The sequence below is a fragment of the Pinus tabuliformis genome, chromosome Q (genome assembly GCF_031772625.1).
Source record: "Pinus tabuliformis cultivar Carrire ecotype Pingquan chromosome Q, CPIR1, whole genome shotgun sequence".
Taxonomy (NCBI): domain Eukaryota; kingdom Viridiplantae; phylum Streptophyta; class Pinopsida; order Pinales; family Pinaceae; genus Pinus; species Pinus tabuliformis.
The window spans coordinates 117,511,854-117,521,483 of NC_142296.1; the positions used below are offsets into that span (position 1 = coordinate 117,511,854).

Genomic DNA, 9,630 nt, shown 5'->3' on the forward strand with positions numbered 1-9,630 from the left:
ATGTGCCCAAGGTAATGAACTTTCTTCTAAAGGAAGGAACATTTTGACAATTTTCCATACAATTGATTTTCCCTTAAGCAAGTCAATACAACCCTTAGGTTCTTTTCATGCTCCTTTTCATTCTTGGAATACACAAGAATGTTGTCCAGAAAGAGTTGCACAAATTGGTCCAAATAATTCCTAAACACACCATTCATGAGGCTCATGAATACTATTGGTGCATTGGTCAAACCAAATGAAACAACTATGAACTCGTAGTGCCCAAACCGAGTTCAAAATGTAGTTTCTGAGATGTCACCTTCCTTAGTCCTCAATTGGTGGTGTCCAGATCGTAGATCGATCTTTTAGAAAACCGTTTCTCCCTTCATTTGATCAAATAGATCATCTATTCTAGGTATTGGGTACCTATTCTTTATTTTGGCACTATTATTAAAAACAGAGTACTAAGTTGTTCATTTTGTTATGAGAGTGATTTGAGAGAAGGATTTCAACATTTCTAACATTGAACTCTAAAAGGTTTAACTTTTGGGCTAAAGAATCTTAGACTGAGAACAAGTTGAAGTCACTTAAGTTGGATTCTTAAAAGCTTAGAAGATAAAATAAATTGTTCATTTCGTTAGGAAAATGACTCTAGAAGATGGTTTCAGAATGCAGAAACAACATTAAGGAATAGGAATACCAGTGCATTAGGAAATGTTTAGAGATGCTTTAATTCATATGTCACACACACCAGAACTGGTGCAAATTGATGTACTTAGAATACTAAAATAATGGCATTTTATTAGAAAGTTGCACAGTATGATTCTTGGGCCTTTCTCGTGTTTCCATAGAAATAAGCCACTTTCAATAAAGGTGAAATGGTTGGATTCTATTATATGTAGGTATTGTGAGAAATGACTAAATGAATGGTTTTGAAGAACGTCAAATCTCCCTTTTTTGTGTTTGTCACCTGAATTATTGTTTCTTTTTGGTGGCTACTGGGCCTATAGTCTGCACTTGATAAACGTCGAGCCTGTGGGCACCCATCCTTCTCTAAACCGCTACATTATTAAGAACATAAGGTTGTTGATCTCTCACTCTACCCTTGCTAAAAACTAAAGATTGGCTGTAAACCTGAAAAGGCATAAGACAAGGATAATGTGGACACATGAATATGCAAGCAGAGTTTAGAGAAAGGGAGGAGATAAAAAAAACAAGGCTGGAAGTATGTTTTCAAGAAGGGAAACAACGTGTAGGTGTAAGGAAAACTCAGAGAAAAGAATGAAGAGAACTAATAAATAATTCGTAAATGATATGCATTTTAAAAAGGATATGTGCCTGAATTTTCCTAAAATTTCTTATCTTTGTTATAGTGTTGTTACTATACTTGTATCTTTTACATTTTTGTTTACTTCTTATCTTGCCTTCTCTGATAATAACTCCAGTCTATCTTTAACTAATGTTCTTGAACATTCTGAGCATTTTCTAATTTGTTGCTTTCTATTCTCTCCACCTAAAGTGTGTACCCATTTCTTCCCTCTACAAAAGTTAGCATGTAGCTTTCCATATGACTGTAGATTTTTTTTCGCAAACTGAGTTTTGTTTCTCTCTATTTGTTGTAATGCTTCACATCCTTATTTAGTAATAGTATTTAAGCTATATTTCCTCTAGAGGAAAGGGCTTAAGCACTTGTAACAATCTTCGTGATACTCTCCCAACAAAGGTATGTTGTTTGAAAATGTCAAACTCAAGTTTCCCTGACAGTTTCGAATATAGGTCATGTGTCTTGTACGTTTTTAATGAGTTAGGATTCTTTAACTTAGAGAATCCCAAGATTTCCATCAATTCATTCACATTGTCTCTTTTCTACATTGTATAACCAGGCTCTTTAGATTTATGTTGACTAATCACAACCTTGATTTATAGTAGTACAATGCATGCCTATGGAGACCAAAGGAGAAAACCTACAAAATAATATATGTACAATAGATTGAAAAGTAAACTATATATTCATTGCATGGAGGGGGTCCCTTGTCCCATAAACAAGGGGGTCACATGCACCAATTTGGTGTCTAGCTTGGCCGTGATATTAAAATTAGATTACTATTTTTATTATTATTAATAACTCAACAATGAAGTTGAAAAACATTACTCAAAATGCAGCAGATAAAATATATGAAGACAAATGAGAGACAAAGCAAGCGTAATCAAGCAGACAACTTCTTCATTTTACATCACATAAACTCTTCTAGAAGAAATCCCTTGTGATTCTTTAACAAAAAATTAAGGCAATTTTCTATTTTACAAATTACATATCAACAAAGTTAGCTGTTATAGGGCCTACAAAGTTTGGGGCAACTAAATATGAAATTAGAAGGAGAGTATAGTCACTAGCACCAACGGTACTCGAAACCAAATGTTGAGAATAAAAAGGTGGGGTATCAATTGACTTGATATGATCCATACAAAAAGGATAAGATATAACACCAGTGAAACATGAAAAGGCTCTCATGTGAATAAATTTCTATATCTTCAGACGTTAATGTCAACTGTATAAAGGAAATGGAAAATTGAGATACATTGATATTTTAGGAATTATAAGGTGATAAAGTTCAATAACATTACCTTGTACAGTGAATCGTGGTAACATTACTAAGATACTAGTGAGATACTTCAATAATATTGACATATCACCTATCTTAAGGGATAAATTATGTAACATCTATCAATGAAAGAGATAAAGGTCTTGAAAAGAGAGTCGTAGAGCTGAGTCTTTGAAGAGAGGGGTGTTTAATGTCACTTGAGTCATGTTGTCCTCTTTCAAGGAAATTAAAGGTTCCACTGCATGAACAGAAGCATAACATAAAATCATTTTCCAACACTAAAAAAAGTGAAAACATAATCAATCTATAAAATAGAGCTTGGAAGAATGCCCGAAGATCAAAGTTATGCTGGAAAGTGAATTGCAAAGTTGAAAAGTTTCATAACAATCAAAGAGATTTTAGGCTTTGAGAAAGGAATTGGAGAGCTAGGTTACCATATGGGCCCTAGAATCAATAAATATTAATATAGAAATATGAAAAAGGCAACGACAGATGGGAGCCCATGGTGGTTGTTCCTAAGCCCACAAGGAAAGATGAAGGCCTCCCCCTGAGGATAAAGATCCTCCTCTGGACGTGGGCTTGATTCCTATCTTAACCTGCCCACTCCATCTGGCCAGCTGGAATGTTTGCTATGTACTTATTGCTTTCTGCCTTGGGCGTTTTGGCAATTTATGAAACACTAAATTTTGGTGGCAATGGTTGGCCAAATATTATTAGCTAGAATTTTTACATTTTCGCTATAGCTTGTGGTAGTTGTTTTCACAGCCTATTTTTTTTTGTAAAATTCATGTAATATATTCTATAAATTAATGGAAATATGATGCATTTTATGTTAAAAAAAAATAAGGTAGGTTATAGATATATAATTTCAAACAACATAAATTTGTCATAGCAACCTTCAACGAGGAATATCTCCCAGGTGTAAGCATGCTTCATCTCAGACTGGGGTTTCATCAGATTCACAAGTTTCCTCAATGACTTCTCATCTTAGCATGGATCATTCTATTGATCACAACCTCGTGAAAGTTAATGTTTGATAAGTTAACAAGCTTCCATGGTCCACTTCAACCCTAATCTTCCAAGGACCTCCACTACCAGAAAAACTTCTAAAGCTGTTATGCCAAGTGAGAAGGCATTCCAATCACTAGCAAAGAAGAAGCTTTTTGGCCAAAGATTCCTCATTGAAAAAGCAAAGACATTATAGTCCTACACATCTCTTTGAAATTAATCTAGCCTTAGAAATTATAAAGAGAATGCCTTAATCTGCCAATTCAATCATCTATAGCCAAGCTCATCGATGTCCAAATATCACACAACAAAATATTGAACAAAGGCTTTTACAATAAGCTTTTGTGCTAGAGGAATTTTCATAGTTTACTTTCAATATTGTCAAGTGGCTCTAGCTTGGGTGGTTAAGAGAAGTTGTTATTCACCCCACCTAGGTTCAAATCTCGCTCATGAAATATTTGTCCCTCATGGGCCATTTGGGGCAAATAATGCAGCACCAACAATCTCACTCTTCTTGACTGCTTGAGGATGGGACAAGATGTTTCCAAACACTTAATTATATTAGATGATCGCATGACCCATGCACACATAAGTGGATCAAAGCCCCACCTCATGTCCTTCAATTTTCCAAGCCGAAGAGCATTTGGCTAGTTCCATGTCAATGGTGCCCAATTCTAATGGCCCTAGGTGGGGGGCACTAATCTATGTCAATGAGTTTATTAGGGATTCCATCACGAATATGGGGAAGTATCCCTTGGCTTCTCCCCAAGGTTTTACTTCGTTTGAAGAAAAGAAGAGAGTTATTAAGGGCAATCTCTAGTTTAAGGGTATGGAAAATCTCTTTTGAAGTCATCAATGCCAAAGTTTAGCCTAGCCACCATGTCAATTACTTCAACACATGTTTGGAAGATACTTTGAAATCTCCCCACTATGACGAAAAGGTAATGGAAATAATTGGTAATTTGTTGCATATGACAAAGATGATAAAGAAGGAGGTCAATACATCCATGCCAAAATGTGTGTTGATTTAGTATTAAGCAAAGGTTGCTTGCTATGGTACTCTTGGAAATCAATAGTTTTCAATGGATCGACTCAATTGTTAGACTGTAATAATACTACCTTCGAGTGCAGGTTTTGCCATGGCACCAACCACTTCATGGCATCCTACTCCCAAAAACTTCAAAAGAAGGAGAGTGGACAGAAATATTAATTGAATCCTCCACGGATGAAGATGATTTCCAAATGGTTAAGAAAAGATAAGAGAAAAAGTCCAATTAGTTTAGTAATCAAATTGAGGAAGAACTTAGAAATGGGACCTCCTTTTACAATAGAACAATGTACAAGAACACAAAATGGAGATGATCCTAAGACTAGACCTCCTTCATATATATATAAGAGACAAAGGGTACAATGAGAGCTTCTAGGACCTACTAATATAACACTAGAAATGTAATGACTCAATATTTAGGGATTAATAAAGGATTTCATGCTTAATATGGGGCTTTGTCTAGGGCTTAACAAAATGGCTCCCTTAGCAAAGACCAATCTAGATACTAAAGCTAAGATATATATATATATATATATATATATATATATATATATATATATATATATATATATATATATAAGAAGAAAAAGAAAAGTCCTTTAGTCATGAAGGCTAAACTCTGCGAGGCAGAAGGTCAGTTTATAGAGGAAGTCTCAAGGAAGCAAACAGATTTAAATTCTGATCAGGAATGATTTTTCCCTGCTTCAGTGTGGTGTATCTGGCAATATGAACATGTCAATTTATCATGACATTGGCGTAGTCAAATGGCTAAATACAACCTTTTGGCCAAATTCACAAGGCATTAGTTACAATAAAACCCAATTGCATTCAAGTATGTACCAGTTTGGGAACCTCAACATTCTTATCTAAATGGATCAAATCAATGATTAAATTTCTTCGCTTGGTCAGAAAGCCCTGCCTTGAGAAAGTTGCCTGTCCAATATTTATTAAGGTACACAGGATGAAGTTTACATGCATAGACAAGTGTCAGCACTACACAGCATTCTAAGTAATATAAAAAGAAAGTCTGTGGTTGTGTTCAAGGAAGCTCAATAAGTATCAAAACATATAATGTTACTTTTTACTTTTTATCATTGCTTTATAGCAGCTAAAACCTACTCAGTGTTAATAATGGCATTCCAATGAGAGATGCCTAGGTAGGCTTCTACTCCTACTCGATGGCATGAATTGGAGCCAATTTAACAACAATAAGCCCAATGACCCATTATGGGAGCAATTTTTTTTTTTTAAAGCAGGAAAAACTCAGGGCCACCAGAAGAGCCTCTAGTGATATAATCTTAAGACTCTGACATGCAATATATCATCATGTGCATACAAAACCTAGCCAGCCGAAATACTCCACTGGTGATCTGTAAGGGAGCATATTTGCACTCATGCCAAATGCCTCTTGAACTTAACCCATTAACTGTTTCCTTATGTTTGATAAAGACCAGCTCTTAGCTAAACAAAAGCAGTTTTAGGTCATATTCCAGGACCAAAAGATGGTTAAATATCCCAAAGATGGTTGAATATCCACAGGATGGTTTAATATCCATTAATGTCCTCGCTAAGGCTACAACAGTAGGAGCACGTGCTTTCAAGTCGAATTTAGTCCCATATATAAAGTCAAATACTACCCAGTTGGCTCATATTCAAGAAGGCCCATTATGAAAACTATTGGCCAAATGTTCTCGTAAAAAGCAAAAGAAAACACTATATATATTTGAAACATAGAATTGTATGGTACAAAATGCCATGGGATATGGGTTCATAAGGAGCGTTCTCACAGTACAGAGAAAAGTCCTTGCTTCTGCCAAATTCTATGGATTTAAGATAAATATAGCAATTCCCCACTAAACGATTGTCAACATTCTGAAAAGAAGAAACTCACCTCGACAATGTCATGCAGTGCAATAATGTTGGGATGATTAATTTTCCTGAGAATCCTTGTCTCCAAGAACAGGCTCTCTCACAGCTTGTGACTGAGCTTCTAAGTAGCAATTTCCTTGATAGCAACCTGATAACCACGGTGGTGAATGTGTCTGGCGCATCATACCACGAAAAAGGACCCTGATCTAATCTGCTTCTCCAACATGTAATTACCGACTAATCTACCCATGCTCCCTCCCTCTGCCATTCTCAGCTCTAGTTAAATTAAATTTCCAGTAGCACTAGCTAAGAGCTCCTTCGCTTCCACGGTTTTCTAGGAAATAGGTAGCTAAGAATGTTGAAAATGCAGAGTCCTCATATCGGTGCCAACAGAATCGATCGTGGATCAAGGACTTACTCGATGAATAAAGCACGAAGACACTTCATAAACTATCTAAGAATGATCAAATGTATTTCATGGTTTACATCCTTTTCCCACACAAAAATTTGGGGTTGCCTCGGGAGCATAACCTAGGCCCGTTGTTTTGCATATTGGAACAGTACTTTAGGAAAATAAAATGAAGAGATTGAAAAACAAACTGAGGTAGCTGAGGGTTCGTGTGGTTCTTTCCTTCCCCCAAATATTCATCTTCATCGACTTAGCATTATATTTTTTTGAAAGGAGAAAAAAAAAATTCCTCGTTCTCTTCCGATTTCTTTATTCCATTAAATTATTTTTTTTCCTTACCTCGGTTTAAAATGTTCATAGGGTCTGATTTTCTCTGAAAATCAAATACGACATGAAAAACGAGCTGAGAAAAATGAGCACGGTGTTATAAAGTATGGTACAAATGAGGTTAGCTTTGAATAGAAGCCTTGAATGGCCAAGCTTTACCAAATTTTGTAGAGGAACAAATGTTGTAGGATTTTGTACTGAGGAAACGAAGATCTTTGGTTTTCTTTCATTGATTTCAGTCCCACCGTATCAAGATTTTACATGATGGCGTCCACAGGATTAGCTTATATCTTGCCACTCGATGTTATACTAGCGAGCTTTTCCCTTCTAAATGGGAGAAAAATGTATGCATTGAAAATGGGTATAGCCCATCTAGTGTCTCTACTACTCCAACTTCCTGCAATGTTGCATATGACCCTCCTACAACATAGACCCTAAAATTCAAGATGAAGGAAGAACAGAGATCCCCAACCTTAATCATGTCAGGAAGGGTTTCCCACCTGTTCTTTTCAATTTCAAATCTTCCAGCTGTTTTGAGATTCTTTTTAATGAAATCATTGCCACCAACGAAATAGACAAAGTTTCCCAAAGCAGCACGGGCGAAGAAACACCAATTGGTGTCCATATGAGGCAGCACGCTCCAATCTATGGTGCAATCATTATAACAGAGAGAATCGTAGCCCTCATCGAAAAATCCAAGGCCCAACACCAAGAGATTGTTGCGAAGCGAAATTGTCTAGACTCCATATTTCACTGAGAAACGGCGAAGGAGAGGCGGGGGTATCAGAGTTTTGTTGTGGGTGCTCTCTGGATCGATTAAGAACCATTTGTAATCATCCTTCCAGATGCATCCTTGCATTGCTCGGGTCTTGTCGAACACAGAAATGTAAAGCCATTCTTCTTTTTGGTCACAGGTTACTGAAGAGCAAAGGAGGGCATCTCTCCAAGAACGGCACACACAAGAAGCAACAGCACGGCCATAGCGAGGCAACCTGCACAAGATCTTTGCCGAAATATGGTTCAGAAGATTTGGGAATACGAGAGGATTGGAAGAATGGGGGGAGGAAGAGCCACACGAAATTGTCACGGTTAAGTTGCTCCATTTCTTTGATCCACCATCCTCCATTCCACCTCAAACAACAATAGCCATAAAAATTGTTGTTGCAATGGATCTCAATGAATATTTTTCCATTGTGGTGTAATTCAAAGGTACTCAGATTTCAGGCAAGATGCTCGACGTCATCGTTGGAATACTAAGAGTCGGAGTGTGGATTATTTCTTTGAAAGAAATAATCGGAAATTTACTTTATCCTTGACTAATCTGATAGGTGTCAACCCACGAAATGTAAAGTGTGGTATTCCATATCAAGCACACGCTATGAAACAATTTTGGATATTCTATTTTCTTTTGCAAAAGAATTTTTTATATATATATTTTTTATCATTTAAATTTATGGTCAATGTCATTTAATAATTTAATAATTCAATTTATTTTGGTTTCTAATATAATTAAATTTGTTTGCAAAATATTTTATTTTTTTTAGTAGATAAGCTTCAAGGTCCAGATTTTGAACCTAGGCTCTGATACCATGTGTGAGGCTCCCTCCTAGGGTCCTTTAACTAAAAACTAAATTTCTCTAATTTTAAATATAGTAAGATGGGAAATAACTTATTTATATCTAAACATTTATTTGATGATAATATACCACTAAAATTTATTTGCCACAAGTTAAACAAGTAAGAATTTCATTGCAACCATTTACATAAGTAATCAATAAATGGAGGAATGCATGTTCCAATAGCTTAGTTGAGATGCTCTTGAGCTCCTGACTCTGTTGGGATGCTCCTCTTGACTACCCGACTAGATTTGTCTCCCATTCAACTAGGAAGTATTTCCAAACCCAGGGAACCTCCACAGGTTCCCTAGCCCTCTGAGCCCAAATCCAACGAGATGTAGTGTGTCCAAGTTTAACCAACGCTCTCCAGATCCAAGTTTGATCTCCCTCCTCTTTCTCCACATCCCTCATCCAAAACAAAACCAAAATCAAGACTAAGGATACCCCCTCTCCTCTCATCATCCTTCTCCTTTTATGCCTCTTCCTCCCATCCACCTCAACCACCTATCATTAATTTCATGACTACCCCCTCATCCTTTCATTTAGTATCCTTGACTTTTCTTAGCATATATTCTCTCAAGTAGATTTGAAAAGACATTTTGAGGATAAGATATGGATATTTAATTTGGAAATTGATTGGAGAATACCATATCTTCTCCCAAGTAGATTTTGAGAAAACATTTTGGGAATAAGATATGGATAACTAATTTGGAAATTAATTGGAGAATGCCATATCTTCTCCCAAGTAGATTTTTAGAAGACACCTTGGGA

The 9,630-nt window shown here is 36.2% G+C and overlaps 1 pseudogene; it reads right to left on the reverse strand.

Moving 5' to 3' along the window:
• Positions 1-7,547: 7,547 nt before the first annotated feature.
• Positions 7,548-8,369, reverse strand: LOC149218518 (F-box/kelch-repeat protein At1g22040-like; annotated as a pseudogene).
• Positions 8,370-9,630: the final 1,261 nt, after the last annotated feature.